This window comes from Dermacentor variabilis, chromosome 4, assembly GCF_050947875.1.
Source record: "Dermacentor variabilis isolate Ectoservices chromosome 4, ASM5094787v1, whole genome shotgun sequence".
Taxonomy (NCBI): domain Eukaryota; kingdom Metazoa; phylum Arthropoda; class Arachnida; order Ixodida; family Ixodidae; genus Dermacentor; species Dermacentor variabilis.
This window is the reverse complement of record NC_134571.1, coordinates 132,793,053-132,811,600: the sequence shown is the minus strand read 5'-3', so window position 1 is coordinate 132,811,600 and position 18,548 is coordinate 132,793,053.

The window sequence follows — 18,548 nt, the reverse complement described above, 5'->3', positions numbered from 1 at the left end:
ACTTGTTCCCTCTTGTCGTCGGAAAAGCGCCAAGCAGGTCAAGGCCTACGCGAATGAACAGTTTAGAGGGAACTTCAATTTGATGGAGTCGTGCGACAGGTGGCAGGGGAGGTTTCTTCCGGCACTGACATAATTCGCAAGTTGCGACATAGCAACGCACGCAGCGGTAGAGACCGGCCCAGAAGAACCGGCGTCGTACGCGGTCGTATGTACACAAAACTCAAAGGTGTCCAGCCGTCGGTGCATCGCGAAGTTGTTCGAGAGCGACGGATCGTACATGACGAGGAAGGAGAAGGATCAACTCAGGGCCGTCAGGGGTTATACTGCGGCGGTAGAGGATGCCGTCGTGCAGAACGAACATGCCTCACCTAGCGTCAGTGCTGCCATATTGCACTCCGGCGATGATGGACTGTAAGGATTCGTTGCGTTGTTGTTCAGCGAGCATGTCAGTCATGTCAGTAAAAGCCATCACGCAGGTCACCGGATGATGTGCATCAAGATCAGGGGGATCCACGGGGTGACGAGAGGGGCAGTCAGCGTCCTTGGGTAGGCGTGCAGACTAGTAACTGACAATAAATGAAAATTCCTGGAGCTGCAAAGCCCATCGACCAAGCCGTCCTGTCGGGTCCCGGAGGGAAGACAACCAGTAGAGTGAGTGGTGGTCTGTAACGACAGAAAACGTGTGGCCGTACAAATATGGCCGGAATTTGGCGACAGCCCGAACTAAAGCCAAGCACTCCCTCTCAGTGATGGAGTAATTTCTCTCGGCCGCTGACAACAGGCGGCTGGCGTAAGCTATCATGCACTCGGTACCAATTTGTTGTTGGACAAGAACAGCGCCGATGCCATGACCGCTTACGTCAGTGGGGACTTCAGTTGGTGCACATGGATCAAAGTGGGCAATTATGAAAGGGGTGGTCAGAAACCCGATGAGGGAGGCGAACGCATGAGCCTGCTCCGGTACGCATGAAAATGGCCTGTTCTTCTTTAGAAGATCTGTCAAAGGCCGAGCAACGTCGGCGAAGTTTTTGACAAAATGGCGAAAGAAAGAACACTGGCAGAAGAAGCAGCGCACGTCAGAAGCAGAAGGTGCCATGGCAAAGGGAAACTGCGTATGGCGCGAACTTTTTCCGGTTCTGGTTGAACACCGGATGCGTCAACCAGGTATCCCAATACAGTAATCTGACAGCGCCCGAATTGACACTTCGTGGAGTTAGTTAGAGGTCGGCTTTTCGAAAGACCGCAAGAAGGGCAGCGGGCCGGGTAATTTGGCTGCCGAACATGGGAGAAAAAAATAACGTTGTCGAGGTAACAAAGAGAGGTGGTCCATTTGTTGCCTCGCAGAAGAGAGTCCATCATACGTTCAAATGTTGCAGGAGCATTACATAGAACAAAGGGCATGACTTTGAACTGATATAAGTGATCAGGCGTGATGAAGGCCGTCTTGTCGCGGTCCATTTCATCAACTGAAATCTGCCAGTAGCCGGATCGAAGATCGATGGACGAGAAGTATTTAGCTCCGTGCAAGCAGTCTAAGGTGTCATCAATGCGTGGTTGTGGGTAGACGTCTCTTCGCGTGATCTTGTTTAAGAGGCCATAGTCGACGCAAAAACGCCAGGTACGATCTTTCTTTTTCACAAGGATGACAGGCGAAGCCCAAGGGCTGGCTGGTGGCTCGATCACCCCTTTTATTTATTTCATAATACCCCTAAAGGCCCCCGAAGGGGTATTACATAGGGGGTACCGATACATGAAAAAAATGTGAGCTTTGCGCGTTACGGAAAAAAGAACTGAAGTACACAAAAGTTATACAAAATTTTTACAAAAGAAAACACAAAAGTTATACAAAAGTACGATATTTAGCAAAATACACAAGTAAACAATATACGAAACACAATATACGAAATACATTAGGCAAGTGAAACTCAGATAGAAAATAAAAACTGACAGAGAAAATAAATTAAGGGAATTAAATAGGTACAATGTAAAAGAAGTAAAACGGGGTGTTGCTCTAAACTGCTTCAGTTGTCACGTTAACAAATTAATGAGACATGAATCCACTTGTACAATGTGCACGCAGAATGGTAAGACAATGATCAAAACAATATATACACTGAACAACGTATGAAGAAACGGTACATAATGGATATTTACATGTAAGTATTGCGTAAAAGTTCCTGAAAGGTTGCGAAATCGGTTTGAGTAGCAATGTGTGATGGTAGGTTATTCCATGCGACAATTGTTCGGGGAACGAAGGAGTTAGCATAGTTAGCTGAGCGACAACTGATGCGTTTTATCTTGAAGATATGGTCTGTGCGTGGAAAGAAGGCTGTCGCTGGTTCGAAGATATGGTGAAGGTGCGGATGATGATAAAGTTTGTGCAGCAGTGAGAGGCGGGCAATTCTGCGGCGATGAGATAAGTCGTCAAGCTGAGCGCGAGCTTTTAGTGCTGAAATGCTAGTATAGGGTGAATAATCAGAAAAAATGAAACGGACCGCACGGTTTTGCAATGATTCGATTTCTTGGGTGATATATGTTTGAAAAGGATCCCAGATGGCTGATGCATACTCGATTTTGGGGCATATTAATGTGATGTACGCTAGTCTGCGTAGTTTAGCTGGAGCATGCTTAAGGTTGCGTTTGAGGAGGCCTAAAGAGCGGTTAGCTGATGCCAACGTCAGGCGGATGTGATGATGCCACGTTAGATCAGACTGTAAGTGAACACCAAGGTACTTATATGAAGTTGTAAGTTCAATTATGTTGTTAGATATTACATACGATGTTGGAATACGGTGGTTGCGCCTAGTAAATGATAATAACTTCGTTTTAGCTGTATTAAGAGTCATCAACCATGTTGAACACCATGTGTTAATAGCGTTAAGATCGGTTTGAAGAATATCTTTGTCATTGTCGCATGAAATTAATCGATATACTACGCAGTCATCGGCAAAAAGTCTGATGTGGGAAGACACACAGTTAGGCAGGTCATTAATATAGATTAAGAAAAGTAAAGGGCCAAGAACGCTGCCCTGCGGAACACCGGAGGTTACTTTGGTATAGGAGGAAGTACTGCTGTTAACAGACGTATATTGTACTCTGGATGAGAGGAAATCCTTAATCCATCCAATAACGGTTGGGTGTATGTTAAGGTTCATTAGCTTCAGTATTAGTCTATGGTGAGCAACGCGACCGAAAGCTTTCGAGAAATCCAGGATGATAGCATCAACTTGAAAGCCTAGGTCTAGGTATGAATGTATGTCATGTAAAAAGCCGGCTAACTGTGTTTCGCATGAATAACCACGACGAAAGCCATGTTGGTAATCAACAATAATTTTGTGCTCTTCTAAGTAGTTAATGATTTCAGTATACAAGATGTGTTCAAGTAATTTACAAATAGTACTAGTTAAGGAGATGGGGCGGTAATTTAATGGGTGAGTTCGGTCTCCGGACTTAAAAATGGGTATGACTTTTGCCACCTTCCAATCGTGCGGAATAGTGTTAGTTGATAAAGACTGCGAGAAGAGTGCACATAATATAGGTGACAAACTAGGTGACAAATGTTTTAACACTTTATTATTAATGCCAGTGTGATCAGAGGCGGAAGAAAGTTTAAGTTTATTTAGTAAAGAAGAAATACCTGCTTGGCTAACAATTATTTCTGGCATTGATATGTTAATGAGATTGTCAAGGGTTGGTGAAGATATGGTGTCTTCCTGTGTAAATACAGATGAAAATGCGCTATTCAATAAATCAGCACATTCCGAGTGGTGGACCATATCACCGTGCTCATCAACTAGTGTTAAATCGGGATAGCTCTTCGGGTTTATTACGCGCCAAAAACGTTGAGGATTGTTAGTGAGCACAGAATATAGGTCATGGGCAAAGAAATGTCGTTTAGATGATTTTAGCAGTGACTGATATTGCTTATCGCAGGTCTTATAACGGTGCCAGGAATCTGAGTCGCGGGCTTTATCGGCTTTACGATATAAACGCTTTTTCTTATTATTAAGGCGCCGAAGCTTTACGGTAAACCACGGGGCTGTCGGGGTGCAGGCTATTTTGGTTAGAGGAACGAATCGATTAATTAGTTCAGTAAGAGTGGTTTTAAGTTCAGCCCAGTTATGTTCGATGGTTTGAAATTGGCATCTATTGAGGAAATGTAAAGAGAAGTCAGATAGCGCGGAGTTTATGCTGTCAAAATCCGCTCTATTGTAACATCGGATGTACTTATCAGAGCACGGACGTCTTGGAAGGGAAACTGCAAGACTACCTGTTATGATATCATGGTCAGATAGCCCATCTTGATGAGTCAAGTCGAAGCACACGTCAGGATCAGTGGTTAATACTAGATCTAAAATATTAGCGGATGTAGCCGAAGATCGCGTAGGACGGGTGATAAGCTGTGTTAAAGAAAAGTCGAGACATGACTGCAGGAAAGTGTGGGCCTCAGATAGGTAGGTTGCTGTTGAAAGGTTAGCCCAATCAACTTCGAGGAAATTAAAATCACCGAAAATTAGTACTAGAGATTTAGAAAAACGAACAGTAATGATTTCAAGGAGCCGTTGGAATTCACGAGAAAACGTATTGCCCATGTCAGGAGGTCGATAAAAAGCACCAATGATTATTAGGCCTGCTTTATGTTTTATGGAAACACACACACACTCTAAAAAAGTGTCAAGGTGAATACGTGTGGCGAAAAGATTTTTTTGCACTGCCACCAAAACGCCACCACCTATTCGATTTGTCCTGTCACATCGAAAGTAGTTAAATGAAGTCCAGCTTTCCAGAATGCAGGTATCGGGGACAGTATCGGTAAGCCATGTTTCGGTTAGTATCACTATCGATGCTGAACATGAGTCAATGATGGATGATAGCTGTACTGTTTTAGAAATGACACTTCTTATGTTTGTGTAAAGAAAAGGAATGCGGTCTTGGGCGTCATTCTTCCTCGATATCGGTCCAGTGGATTGATGGTTAGTGTGATCACATAACACTCGTCATTCTGTAGCTCTTTCAGACACTGGCTTTGCGCGTTTCTGATCGCTATCCCAGATATAAACGTCATTATTAATAAACAACTTGTTGAACACAAGTCGCACACGATCGCCTTCCTTTCGTATTGTTTTGGAAAATAGCAGAAGGTTGCGGCGTTTATTTCGCACTGTTTCAGAGTAGTCGCGGGAAATGCTAAAAGGTTTATCTTTTAGTTTGTAACCATATCCAAGTAATGCATCAATTTCTTTGTCATTCGAAAACTTTGCAATAATCGGTCGCTTTTTATCGTTAGAGAAACGACCTAATCTGTGCGCTCTTGCTATTGAGGACACTTTCATACCAAGATGATTGTCGCAAAATTCCTGGACCAGGCGCTCAGAAGTTTCCCATCGTTCGCTCTGTTCAGAGTAAGAAAGCCCGTAAAATAGCAAATTGCACCTGCGGGAGCGGTTTTCTAAATCGTCGACCTTATCTTCTATTTTGGAGATGCTCAATTCGTGAGTTGGAAGGGAGTGCGCATTAGCCTCCCCTGACAAAAGCCCTGAAGTTATCTTTCGCTCGAAATCATCGAGTTGATTCTGCATTTTAGAAAAGCGTTCTTCGCAGTTAAGTGCTACCTTCTCAGAAACATTGGACAGAATTTTAGTTTCAAGTTCAGAAACACGTCGACTTAGTTGGTCTAGGTCGCTTTTTATGCCGATATGGATTTGTAGTACCTTATTAACAGATTCTAAAATACCTATACTATTAGAATCTAGTCTCTGAACAGTGCTGAATACAAAATCAAGTTTTTCTTCTTGTGGTTTAGTCATGGGACCCGGGTTTGCCTCTACGTCGCCCCCAAGCAGCAAAAGGCGCCATAGATGCAAGACACAATCACAAAAACACTTCATTGAATCGGGTGGCCACGACACCGCTAATAAGAACACATCGTTGTTACGAAAAGAAAAAGCACCATTTAGGCTCACCTGCACAAGCATGAAAAGTGAGCGTGGCATCACAGCTGCGGTGTCGTGGCCCGAAGTGCGGTCGAAATGGGTGTGCTTTAGTACTGTGCATGTCGTAGATAAGGTCCCATGTTGCCAGCCGAGCAATGCAGTCGTATCCAGAACTGGTGGTTGATCCGGTGACGGACTCGACGATTGACTGCGCATCCAACGTAAACCTTTCAGCTCGGTGTCTCCATTAGGTCCGGTATTTTCCGATGGATAAGCCAGGCGTTGCAGTGCGACGGCCGACGGTGAACCGAGTATCGCCATCAACACCTGCACAAGCATGAAAAGTGAGCGTGGCATCACAGCTGCGGTGTCGTGGCTATGTCGTGTCGCTATGTCGTGTCGTGACAATGCGGAGCATTGTCCCCTTCTGATTGGATGACTCGACGTTCAACATGCAATACGCGATAGGGACGCCGACAAATAGGATTCGTGTCTCCAATGTTTATACGGTGGTGAACAATAAATGTTTGACCTAATGGGCTGTCGCCGAAATCAATGACGTCACTGTACGATTCCAGCGGGAGGCGTATGTATATTGCCTGTGCCGAGGTGAGGACAGGTGCAATCATTCTCGTGAGGTCATCCGTTAAGGAACCAGAGCTGTGAGCTGCAATTGGCGCTAAGAAACCACTCTCGACATTCAGACTCTCCATGTCAAATTCGGAACCACTAGAAACGCTGGCGATGAACATGCCGGCCGGAATAACTTGAGGGCACAGGCTGAAATTTAGAAGCGGTAGAACGACGTCGTTAATAGTAACTGTGGCCAGCCTATGCGGAACAGCAACGTTCCTGTTCAAAAGCACGTCGATGATGGGGCGAAGCACATATTCATTGTGAGGAGCCTGTGGCTGAGCGGTCAAAGTGACGTAAGTAATTGCCTCAGGCGCCAGACGCACATCGGGAAGCGAGCACAAGTGCGGTGGGGCGGTGCCCGGAGCATCGGCAAGTTGAGACAGTTCTCAATGAAAAACGCCAGTCGCGCAGTCGATGAGAGCAGAATGAATGGATAAAAAGTCAAATCCAAGGTTAACGCCATGAGGGCAGTTGTCGGTACAGCGAACGGAACAGACGTAGGGCGGCCGGCTATACTTAAGCACGCAGTACACCTTCCAAGAACAACCAGCACGCCGCTGTCGGCCACACGAAGCACTCGGGCAGCTGCTGGGGCGATTACCTTCTTTAAACGTCTACGTAAGCTAGCATTCATCACAGAAACGTGAGCTCGAGTGTCGACGAGTGCTTGGACAGGTACGCCATCTATTTTAACGTCAATTACGCTTCTCCTTGCGGGCACGGACAGAGTATTTGCTGCAGTAGTAGGCAATGCAGCACCAACTCCGAGGGCTCTATTTCTTAGTTTTGCGAAAAGTTGCGGCCAAAAGCCACAGGGGACGAAAGGTGACGTGGCTGCGGCGAACGGGAACATCGGCGACGTGTATGCAGTGAGCGCGACTAGTGTCCGCGCGGCGATGGTGAGCCACTGTATTATGTGTTCCTAGCAGAGTTGTCGGCGCTGTTGGACTCGGCGGTGGGCCAAACATTACGGGCAGTTCCATTAAAAAGCCTCAGGTTGATCGGCGTCCGAGATATTGAAGGCCAAGGGTCGCAACAGTATCGGGTGACATGACCAATGCGGCGACAGGTGAAACATATCGGCTGGTCGTCCGCAGTTCTCCACTCAGTCGGGTTGCGAAAACGCCTAGAGAAGCGTCGTGGTAGAGCGAAAATAGTAGAAAGGCGTTGGTTAGCTCTAGGACTGTCGACAGCACAGACAGAATTAAATCCAATGTTTTCAAGTCCCTGGCGAACGATGCTTATACAAGGGGAAACGAAAAATTGGTAGCATCAGGGCTACGCGAACAGAAAGCCGTGGGCGCCATCGCATACAGTTCACGTCCAACGATTCGCCCCATGTCCTCTGATGGCGACGCATGCTGCTGTGCGGGTTGACCTTCACACGTCGACGTTGCAGCAGTATTGGGAACTCTGGCGAATGATTGCAAGACGCGTCGGCTTTTTGCGTGCTCGAATTGTCGGCACTATTTAATGATGGCATCAACTGTAGAACAGCTTTTGCCTATAAGCAGATTAAAGGCGTCGTCAGCAATGCCATTAAGAACGCGCCCGAACTTTTCACCTTCTGTCATGTCTCGATCTCATTTATGACAAGGTGCCAGCACATCCTGGATGTACGAGACATAGGACTCCGTGGGGAATCGGGCACGGGAGGCCAGTTCCTGCTTTGTAGCAACATTACGGCCGGCTGGTTTAGCCAACAACTCTGTCAACATCTCTTTGCATTAGTACCAGCCAGCTGGTGAGCCCCTCTTCCTGGTTTTCGTACCACACCTTTGCCGTGCCTCGTAGGTAAAACAGCAGGTTGGCTAGCATAGGCATAGGGTCCCATCTATTGTTTCCACTCACGCGTTCATACATTGCCACCCACATTCAACGTCGGCGCCATTGGTCCCGCAGAAAGTTCCTGGATCCTTGGGTTGCACAAGCACAACTGAAGGCGACAGCGATGTAGGTGGCGACGGTGACGTTCGAGGCGGCACACGACGTTGATGCCGCGTGCTCACCGTCATTCATGGTGTGGACGGTCATGCGACGTCCACTGCGGAACTCCGTTTCCAGCCAAGGTACCCCGCACCTCCCACCAATATGTTACGGGGATGTTAGGATTATATAAAGACTGTACTTGCAGTATACATACAGGATGAGTCAGCGTAGAGGAGATGGCTGACCACCAACAACAAGCATCAGCCAGTGTCTCACGATCTTCTCCTTCCTCTGTCTTTCATCCTTGCGTAACAATGGGCGCTATAGCGTAAAACTATTCCAAACTTTTCTATTCCAATTCTGCTATCAGCCCACCACGATTGGTCAAAAACTTTTTTCGACCACCCCCACTTCACCTGTCTGTCACGCGACGTCACGAAAACCGCGATACCTCCCCATCTGATATGATGTGCACACACTGATTATGCATGATTTGACAGAAAAAAGAAAAACAGTTATTTCTGATTCGACCCCTTTTCGCCATTAACCCTCGGCTATTGGTAAAAAGTTTTCGGGCTGCACCTACTTCACCTGCCTGTCACGCGACGTCACAAAACCGCAAGAACTCACCCCGTCAAAGTGACGTGTACGCGATAAAGATGCATTAATATGCCGAACAAAGCTGAATTTTCTTCGGAATAGCCGCAGGCTGCCCCGTTCCGAAAGGTATTAAAGTTGGCTGCCGCCGATCGCTCAGACGCTGGCTACTCGCACTTGCCGGAGAGCATGGGTGTATTTGCGTATAATAAAGCTTCTTGCGTGGCCATGTAACGTTTTCGAGCACTTTCGGCACGTTTGCCACCTCATTCTGCCAGCTCTTCTTTGCTGAGAGTCCGTTTTAGCGTCATTCTTGAGCTTCCGTTGCATGCCGCCGCGATTTTCGACCAGCCACGGCAAGCTAAGTAAGGGAAAGCCGACCAATCGTAGACGCCGGCACCACCCTCTTCATCCGGTTATCGACTTTCAGTGCAGTGGCTCGGCCCCATCGAATCCCTCTCCACTTGAGCGTTCTCCTCGCCTCTCGTCAGCCAATTAGATGCGACAAGCCGCTCAGTGGAGGCAATGTTATTCGCTTTTCAAGCAAACAAAAGTGACCTCCTATGAACGAGGAGAGCGTTTGATTGGTCTGTTCAGACAACCATGCGGGTGACCGCCCGGTGCTTGCGTTGGTGGTTACGCAAATTTGACGTCAGGAGATTCGAATAGAAACATATTGGAATAGTCTTACGTTATAGGGCCCAATATATATATATATATATATATATATATATATATATATATATAGAAACAGCTAAGCAAATAAGAGAAACAGCTAAGCAAATAAAAAATAGGCTGGTGGTCTTCACTGTGGAATAAAGGTGTCGCTTTAAAGTATTTCAGGGCTGATGCAATGGGTGAAAATCTTCTGCCTTTTTTAAAGCAAAGTTTAGCACATGAGTATTAAGTTTGAAAATGACAAAAATATCACTTTTTAGGCGCTTTAAAAGCAGGCCGTGCCGTGTGTTGGCAGCGTCCAGAAATATTTACGACAGCGCTTTTCGTTGTTGGGTAAGCATTTCGAATTTACAACAGCGCAGCGAGGGATACGAAAAGAGAACATGCTCCCAGCACTTATTTCCCGTACTAATTTATTCCAAAATAATACACACGTATTTATCTACCAAAATAAAGACAATGCGATAACAAAACAAAACAGGCGTAAAATAAGGCCATGCCACTTCGCCCAAATATCTCAACTCTTTACTCGACAATACCGATGACGTCATCCGAACGCACGATGGTCCTGAGCGAATAATCTCCCATATCGTCCTGCAAGCAATACACCGGGCAATCTGAGAGGTGTGCTAATAACAGTTTACGAGAGAATGAAGGCACACTTAGAGTGAAAGAAGGCACTAGATTCGTACGGAGTTGCCAGCAGTGTAGCCGTGGCCCGGATTTTAAGCACACTTCCTTTGCTTTCAGGCAGTAGAATCAGTTGACACAAGTAAACGAAGCAAGTGCGATTATTCGTTCGGGAATGCCGTGCGTTAGCATTAGTTCGTTGACACTTGTAGTAAACAGCTGTGGTATCTAGAACAAAAGTTTTTTCCTGCTGCATCTAAATGTTGCATCAACTGTTCCAATGCATTTCAGTATATCGCGAGACAAGCGTAAACGCTCAACCCAAGTTCCCCCTAAAGGTGGCAGTTCTACACTAAGTGCTGCACTATCGCCACCTATTGACGTGCACAGAAAACGCAAGGCTTTCGTGGCCCTGAGCAACTGTAGGTGGCGGATGTAGTGCGTGAACTATTCAAAATTTCATAGCCGAAATCTGAAAAAAAAATATATCAATCTGGCATGACCCCTTCTGCACAACCCACCGGTTGATCTGTCCATGACTGGAGAGGTCGTCTCAAAGGTTGTGTAATCATGACAGCACCCTGGTTCTAGCGCGTGCGTCTATTTGTCGTACAAAAATCCCTCACGTGACCTGATCCTAGGTGCCTAGGGACAGCATCGTTTAGGGATATTTGAGAAGGCGCGATGCTGGCGCCGAGCGACGCCGTAGTGGCGTGTTCGTCCTCGGCGTGATCGTTCTCTGGACCACGCGTTGTTCAATATTGCTCATGTGAATGTGCGTGTGTTGCTTGTGTGTTGGTTGTAGGGTCTGTGTTACTTGGCGGAAAGCCGTGAGTAGTGGCGGTGCGGCAGTGCGGCTTTGGCCTCGGTGGATCTGCGTTGTGTGACCCGTGCTTTCTTGAGAACCGTGATCGTTCTCTGGACCGCGCGTTGTTCAATATTGCTCATGTGATTGTGCGTGTGTTGCTTGTGTGTTGGTTGTAGGGTCTGTGTTACTTGGCGGAAAGCCGTGAGTAGTGGCGGTGCGGCAGTGCGGCTTTGGCCTCGGTGAATCTGCGTTGCGTGACCCGTGCTTTCTTGAGAACCCGGCGGTGGTGACAGTTGAAATATCGAAGTGGCCTAGCGCCTCGGCAGCGAAGTTTTGCGAACCGCGATGTGGCGTCGCCGTGTCCGACTTTGCTTAACGGACATCGAGGGATGTGCTGCTCGCTGCAAGTCATGTAAATGCAACTGCGTCGACCGCCCACTGTTCAGTGCTGAATGGGTGTTTGGTGTGCTGTGCTTGAAACGAGTGGTGCAGCTGTGCAACGGGAGTGGCGGAGGAGCAGAGTGGCTTAAGGGCTCCGTTTGCGCGTTCACAGATATGTGCTCCCGTCTTGGTCTCATTAGCGGCTGTCGCGGGATTGTGGTGTGCTAGCTCCTTGCCTAGTATGAAGTTTACGACGCTAACGCACAGCATGTTCACGTTTTTCCGCGCTATATGTCATTTCCATGACGGCCGAGTGGAAAACGAGACATATGTCTGTGTTCTTTGCGTTTGTGTGTTGTAAATTACTTTCTATTGTGGAAGTTCTGGGAGTCTTATTACGCAAGGAGTGCGAACGTAAGCATAAACACATATGTGTGTCTGAAATTTCGAATTACCCATAATACCCTTTACGACTGATAAGTGGGCTAAACAGCCTGTGTGAATCAGCTACCGTATGTTGCGACGCTCTTCCGTGTGGTAGACTGATGCATGGTGCGCGTTTCTTTCTGTACTGTTGTAAAAACTATTTGTTTATTCACTCAATACAAATGTACGGCTTCTTCGCCGCAGTACATTTTAGTTACGCGGTGAAGCTTACTAAAAGTGGGAGGGGGCCGCTATCAGCCAGTATAGTATGTCTACTTAGGCGACCTGAGAGGCGGCGGGTGCGCGAGTGTATCATTGAAGAACTCTTATGTCCAGTGACAGTGGCCCCTTTTCACTGTTAGTATGCTTCACTGCAGTACATTGCTTAGGCTTCACTACGAAATATTGGTGTATTGCGAGAAAGATAATCGTAAAAAGCCTGATTATGCAACGTTTCTTTTGTAGCTTGCTACACCGCAATACAGGGGTGTAAATAAGCGTCGTGCAGTAAAGCATACTAAGAATGGAAAGGGCACATAGGTTTACACTTTGCTCATTATTTTCAATTGCGACATAATTTGCAAGTGCATCTGTGCTCCTGTTAAGCTTCATTGACAATTCTTTGACAATACAAATTCATATTGCAGGGAAGCTTATTAAAGCACATTCGCCACTATGGTATGTGTTATTCACCTTCAATGCAGGAGCACAATGTGGATTCTTGCCCCTGCTTTTGGCTGGACTGCACATGCTCTTTGAGAATTGATTCATTCTTTGATTAAACGCGAGACCTAGCAATGGTTAGCCCAAATATAGATTTGAGAAAACCAAAACGAATTCAGCAGTAAGAAGCTAAAGGGTTGTTTTGGTGTAGACCAGTGGCCAAGTCCGCATATGAAAGAGGAAGAAAAGCCGAGTCTTTCCATGTCAACACTGGGAGGCACAACTCCCACAAATACGACTCTTACTTATTTGAATTTTTTAAGGAGATTACCGACTTGCATTGGCAAGTGTTCACTTCAACAAACACTGCATGAAGTAAGCTTCCTGCGCATATTTCACTAGCTACTGCATCATTGTTTCACATTATGAGTGAAACTGCAATTTTGTTTATGCCACAACTTGCACAATTTTGTGTTTTGCAGTAGGATGTTAGCAGTGCTATTAAGGCACTTAAACACTGATGAATAGTAGTAAAGTGAAAAAAAAATAAAAGTAAGAAAGCAGTGGACTTTTTGTGCGTAGACTATGCATACACCTGGCGCTCTTATGGTCATTTTTTCCCTATCCGCTAAACCATTCTAAACAGGAACAGTTTATACACAGACCACAACTAAACCACAGGTATCATTGGTAAGCAAAGTATATTTATTCGGTGACATTTCCTGCAGCCCTGCTATTCGGCTTTCCTTCCTTCCTTCCTTTTCAGCTGTGCAGGTTCATTAAGAAGTGATGAGACAGTTTGACAATTTTAATCGTTGAAAGACTTAGCGAAACCTCTTTCGGGTTGTTTTTTCTTGGTTTCAGACTCTGCACATTGCATTTTAAGGCGTGTTTTCTGTATTTGTTGCTTTTTCTTTATGGGTAGGGCATGTCAACATTTTTTACACCATGTCAAGTATGTGGTGCCATAGACTGTTCTTAGGTGGAGTCTTGCCCTTTCATTCTGTACAATATGATGTCGGTTTTTCGTGTCCAAGGCCGTTTTATAGCGTGATTGTAGTATTTTCCCAAGTTTTGCCTCTGTCACCCAAGCTTGAAAGATTGCTACCCACTGCTGGTGGCATGACACATGTGATATTTCTTTTTCAATCAAAGGAAGTATGTCACTTATCCTGTGCACTGGTTGTCTTTTCTCTCTTTGAATTGCAATTTGTTGCCTATATTTGCTCTTTTGTTGCATTTCAGATCAGGAATGGCTATCATAATTGACATTTAGCTATATTGCAAACAATGTGGATGACATGTAATGGCCACCATAAATATGATAGATTTTAATAATTCAAGAATAGTGCCTTTGCATGGTGGTGCAGCCATGAATTGTGGCTATAAGGTACGAGTGCTACAGGTAGCACTGCTTGTGCAGAATTTAGTTCAACTCTACTACTTTCAAACATCATTGTTTTTATCTGCATTTGTATAGCTCCAGTTTCTGTGAAGAACACACATCTGGTGGAAGAGTGGCTTGCACCTGCAGTTGGGTCCAATGAATAGCCAAATTTCTGCCCGTTTTCATGTTATTAGCATATCAGTAAAGACAGTTGTTTTTATAGTAGCCTGTTTGCCCAGTGTAGAAGCTGCTGCAGGGTGTCAGGATCTCATACACATCTTCAGCTTTGCAGGGGACACTGCTTCTGGCACATAGTTTGTCAGAGGCCATGTATTCGGGGCAAGTTGAGTTTACTCACTAGCAAAGGGAGAACCAAGCTTGTTGGATATGAAGTAAACCGCCTGTACACTCAGTGCCCTTCTTTCATTTTGTGTGACATGTGTGGTTATAGCGACCCTTGTTTTATGCACTTCTCCGGCTGCAGTCTATTGCATATGAAACACTCGGCATAGCTTTCAGCAAACTGGACAGGAATAACGCTGAAAAACCAGCAGATGTTAATCATTGCACTTATCATGCGAAGCACCGTACAGTATGATGAGGGCATAAATAAATGGGAGTGTTCCTCAAGGCCTTGTAGCATGTCACGTGTTTGGAGCAACATGATGTATAGCACTTTTTTGATCGCATGCTATAGGTTTAGCAGGCGTGGCCATGGTTGAAGTGCAGTGCAAGGTCAAGAAAACAGATATCTATGAGCAGCACCCTGGTAAAGGAGACTGGGAAAACTAGTGGGAAGCCTGTTGAACATCTGGTTGACCCACTTGCTGGCTCAGGCACTTGCTGGATCCACCAGGCAAAGTATGATAAAGCGAAGGAAGTCATCAACACATCAGAAGGTTTTTACATATAAGCACTGTGCTAAGGTCATAACATGCCAACAAGTCTTAGTGCGCAGGCTGTGAACAACCAACTACATATGCCTTCTGTTCGGACATTGCTTATTGTAACTAACCAGGATGGAGTGGACAAAAAAAGAACAGCAGCTCCATCAATTTGGTTTCACTGGTATCAACAGTTTTGTAAGTGTACATTGCCATACTCCCCAATGCCTTCTTGGCTGACTTCATCAAGGACCAGCTTGAGGCAAGCAGTAATAGAAGTCTTTACAAGCTAAAAATGCATGCATGCATGGAGAGCACATTGTCCAAAAAGTAGGCACTTCACAGGAGCACTGGAGAAGGAACAGATTATTAACAGTGGGCAAAGACAAGCTACTAAACACCCAACACTGTTTCCATGTAACAACCTCTGAAACAATCCCTCTTAAAGAGGAAATCATCTTTGTGTATCCATAAAGAGGGCAGATGGGCAAAGCCCCTTCAGTAAAGCTGCAAGCTTCAAAAGCCACTTTGCACGTCCTGAATACTTTCTTCTTACGACTTTGCTGGGTGCAAGCATTCTACTGTCCAAAAGCTGTCATTGAGAGCACTGTTGGTTTGGTGGCAATACAGTTCAGAAGCAATTGCAACAAACCTCCCTTCCTAGTTGGCCTGCACGCTCACAATGCTTATGAAGCAGCACCATGAGGCAAGCAAGGTGAACGGATGCTTCCAAGCCCTTGTTCGTTTATCACACTGTTCTGTTAGTAACAACCATGAGACTTGAAGCCAACAAGCTCAAGTTCGGCACTCGCATGGTCACTGCGAAGGATCCATAACAGAAAACTCAAGGGAAAGGATAAAGCACCATTTAACACTTAGTATTCCTGCAGCCCACCCCTTGTTTTATTTTGTCTGGTCATGCTACATCTTTTTACTATAGATAGGCATGAACTTAGGTGATGTTCCCAATCAGTGTCCAATATTTATATGCACCATGTCCTGGTTCAAAGAGGCTCGAAACACTGCAATGGAAGCTTCAAGTATAAAAGGTGCCTGGAAGAAAAAAAAAGCTGTGCTGCAACCATCTCGGCAACATCTTGTCCCCTTAATAAAAATTGTTGCTTCCATATCAACTTGAGCCCTCCAGATTACAGTAATGTACCAGTGCACTATGAACAACTAATCAATTCTCAAAGAGCATGTGCAGTCGAGCCAAAATCATGGGCATGAATCCGCATTGTGCTCCTGCCTTGAAGGTGAATAATGTTACAAAATGGCGAAAGTACTTTAGTAAGCTTCCCTGCAAAATGAATTTGCAATGTAAAAAGGATTGTCAATGAAGCTTACCACGAGCACAGATGCACTTGCAAATTATGTCACAATTGAAAATAATGAGCACAGTGTAAACCTATGTGCCCTTTCCACTCTTAGTGCTTTACTGCACGATGCTTATTTAGACCCCTGTATTGAGGTGTAGCAAGCTACACAAGAAACGTTGCATAATCAGGCTTTTTTTCGCGGTGAAGCCTAAGCAATGTACTGCATGAAGCATACTAAAAGTGAAAAGGGGCCACTGTCAATGGACATAATAAGAGTTCTTCAATGATACACTAGCGCACCCGCCGCCTCTCAGGTCGCCTAAGTAGACATACTATGCTGGCTGATAACGGCCCCCTCCCACTTTTAGTATGCTTCAGCGCGTAACTAAAACGTACTGCGGCGAAGAAGCCGTACATTTGTATTGAGTGAATAAACAAATAGTTTTTGCAACAGTACAGTAATAAACGCGCACCATGCATCAGTCTACCACACGGAAGAGCGTCGCGACATACGGTAGCTGATTCACACAGGCCGTGTAGTTCGCTCATCAGTCCTAAAGGGTATTATGGGTAATTCAAAATTTCAGACACATGTGTTTATGTTTACGTTCGCACTCCTTGCGTAATAAGACTCCCAGGACTTCCACAATAGAAAGTAATTTACAACACACAAACGCAAAGAACACAGACATATGTCTCATTTTCCACTCGGCCGTCATGGAAATGACATATAGCGCGGAAAAACGTGAACTTGCTGTGTGTTAGCGTCGTAAACTTCAGACTAGGCAAGGAGCTAGCACACCGTGCACAATCCCGCGACAGCCGCTAATGAGACCAAGACGGGAGCACATATCTGTGAACGCGCAAACGGAGCCCTTAAGCCACTCTGCTCCTCCGCCACCCCCGTTGCACGGCTGCACCACTCGTTTCAAGCACAGCACACCAAACACTCATTCAGCGCTGAACAGTAGGCGGTCGACGCAGTTGCATTTACATGACTTGCAGCGAGCAGCACATCCCTCGATGTCCGTTAAGCAAAGTCGGACACGGCGACGCCACATCGCGGTTCGCAAAACTTCGCTGCCGAGGCGCTAGGCGACTTCGATATTTCAACTGTCACCACCGCCGGGTTCTCAAGAAAGCACGGGTCACGCAACGCAGATTCACCGAGGCCAAAGCCGCACGGCCGCACCGCCACTACTCACGGCTTTCCGCCAAGTAACACAGACCCTACAACCAACACACAAGCAACACACGCACAATCCCATGAGCAATATTGAACAACGCGCGGTCCAGAGAACGATCACGGTTCTCAAGAAAGCACGGGTCACACAACGCAGATCCACCGAGGCCAAAGCCGCACTGCCGCACCGCCACTACTCACGGCTTTCCGCCAAGTAACACAGACCCTACAACCAACACACAAGCAACACACGCACAATCACATGAGCAATATTGAACAACGCGCGGTCCAGAGAACGATCACGCCGAGGACGAACACGCCACTACGGCGTCGCTCGGCGCCAGCATCGCACCTTCTCAAAAATCCCTAAACGATGCTGTCCCTAGGCACCTAGGATCTGGTCACATGAGGGATTTTTGTACGACAAATAGACGCACGCGGTTCTAGCAGGGGCTCCGCCATTGTATAGAAAGGTGGCTTCGTTTGATTCTTCCGCCGAAGGCGAGTGCACCGACAGCAGAAGTGACGCAAGTCAGTCTTTGGTATAAGTAAAAAATATAACTTGCAGCGTTCGTAATTGATAAATCTTCACGTGTACTGTGTAAGCAAAATGTCTGATAAAATTTAGCCCTTGCTATTAATTCTAGGATGCTATCGTTTGCGAATATATCTGCGAGAGTTGGTAATATAAGAAAGCAAGAATTATTAGCGAGAAAAATAGAGTGGGAGATGAGCACAAATATTCCCAACAGTGCAATGGGACGCGCAAAACTATATCACCATAAAGATGAGGCAGAAGGAGGAGGAAAACAGTCCTAATTATCAACAAGCTTTTTCGAAGTCGAAGTCGTTTTCGAAGTCGTTTGTCAAAATTGAATTTAACAAGAATTTTTAATTTTCGAAAACACATAGAAGCGACTTAGATTCTTGCTGCATGAGATGGCTGTTGTTTTGATTTCTGAGGAATGCATTTTTGTTTTGTTTGCGTGTGTATTTAACGAGATGATTTTGTATAACTATATTGACTAATGAGGAAAACGAGAACAAGGTGACAGCAGGAGCCAAAGTTTCGACAAGTGGACTTGTCTTCTTCA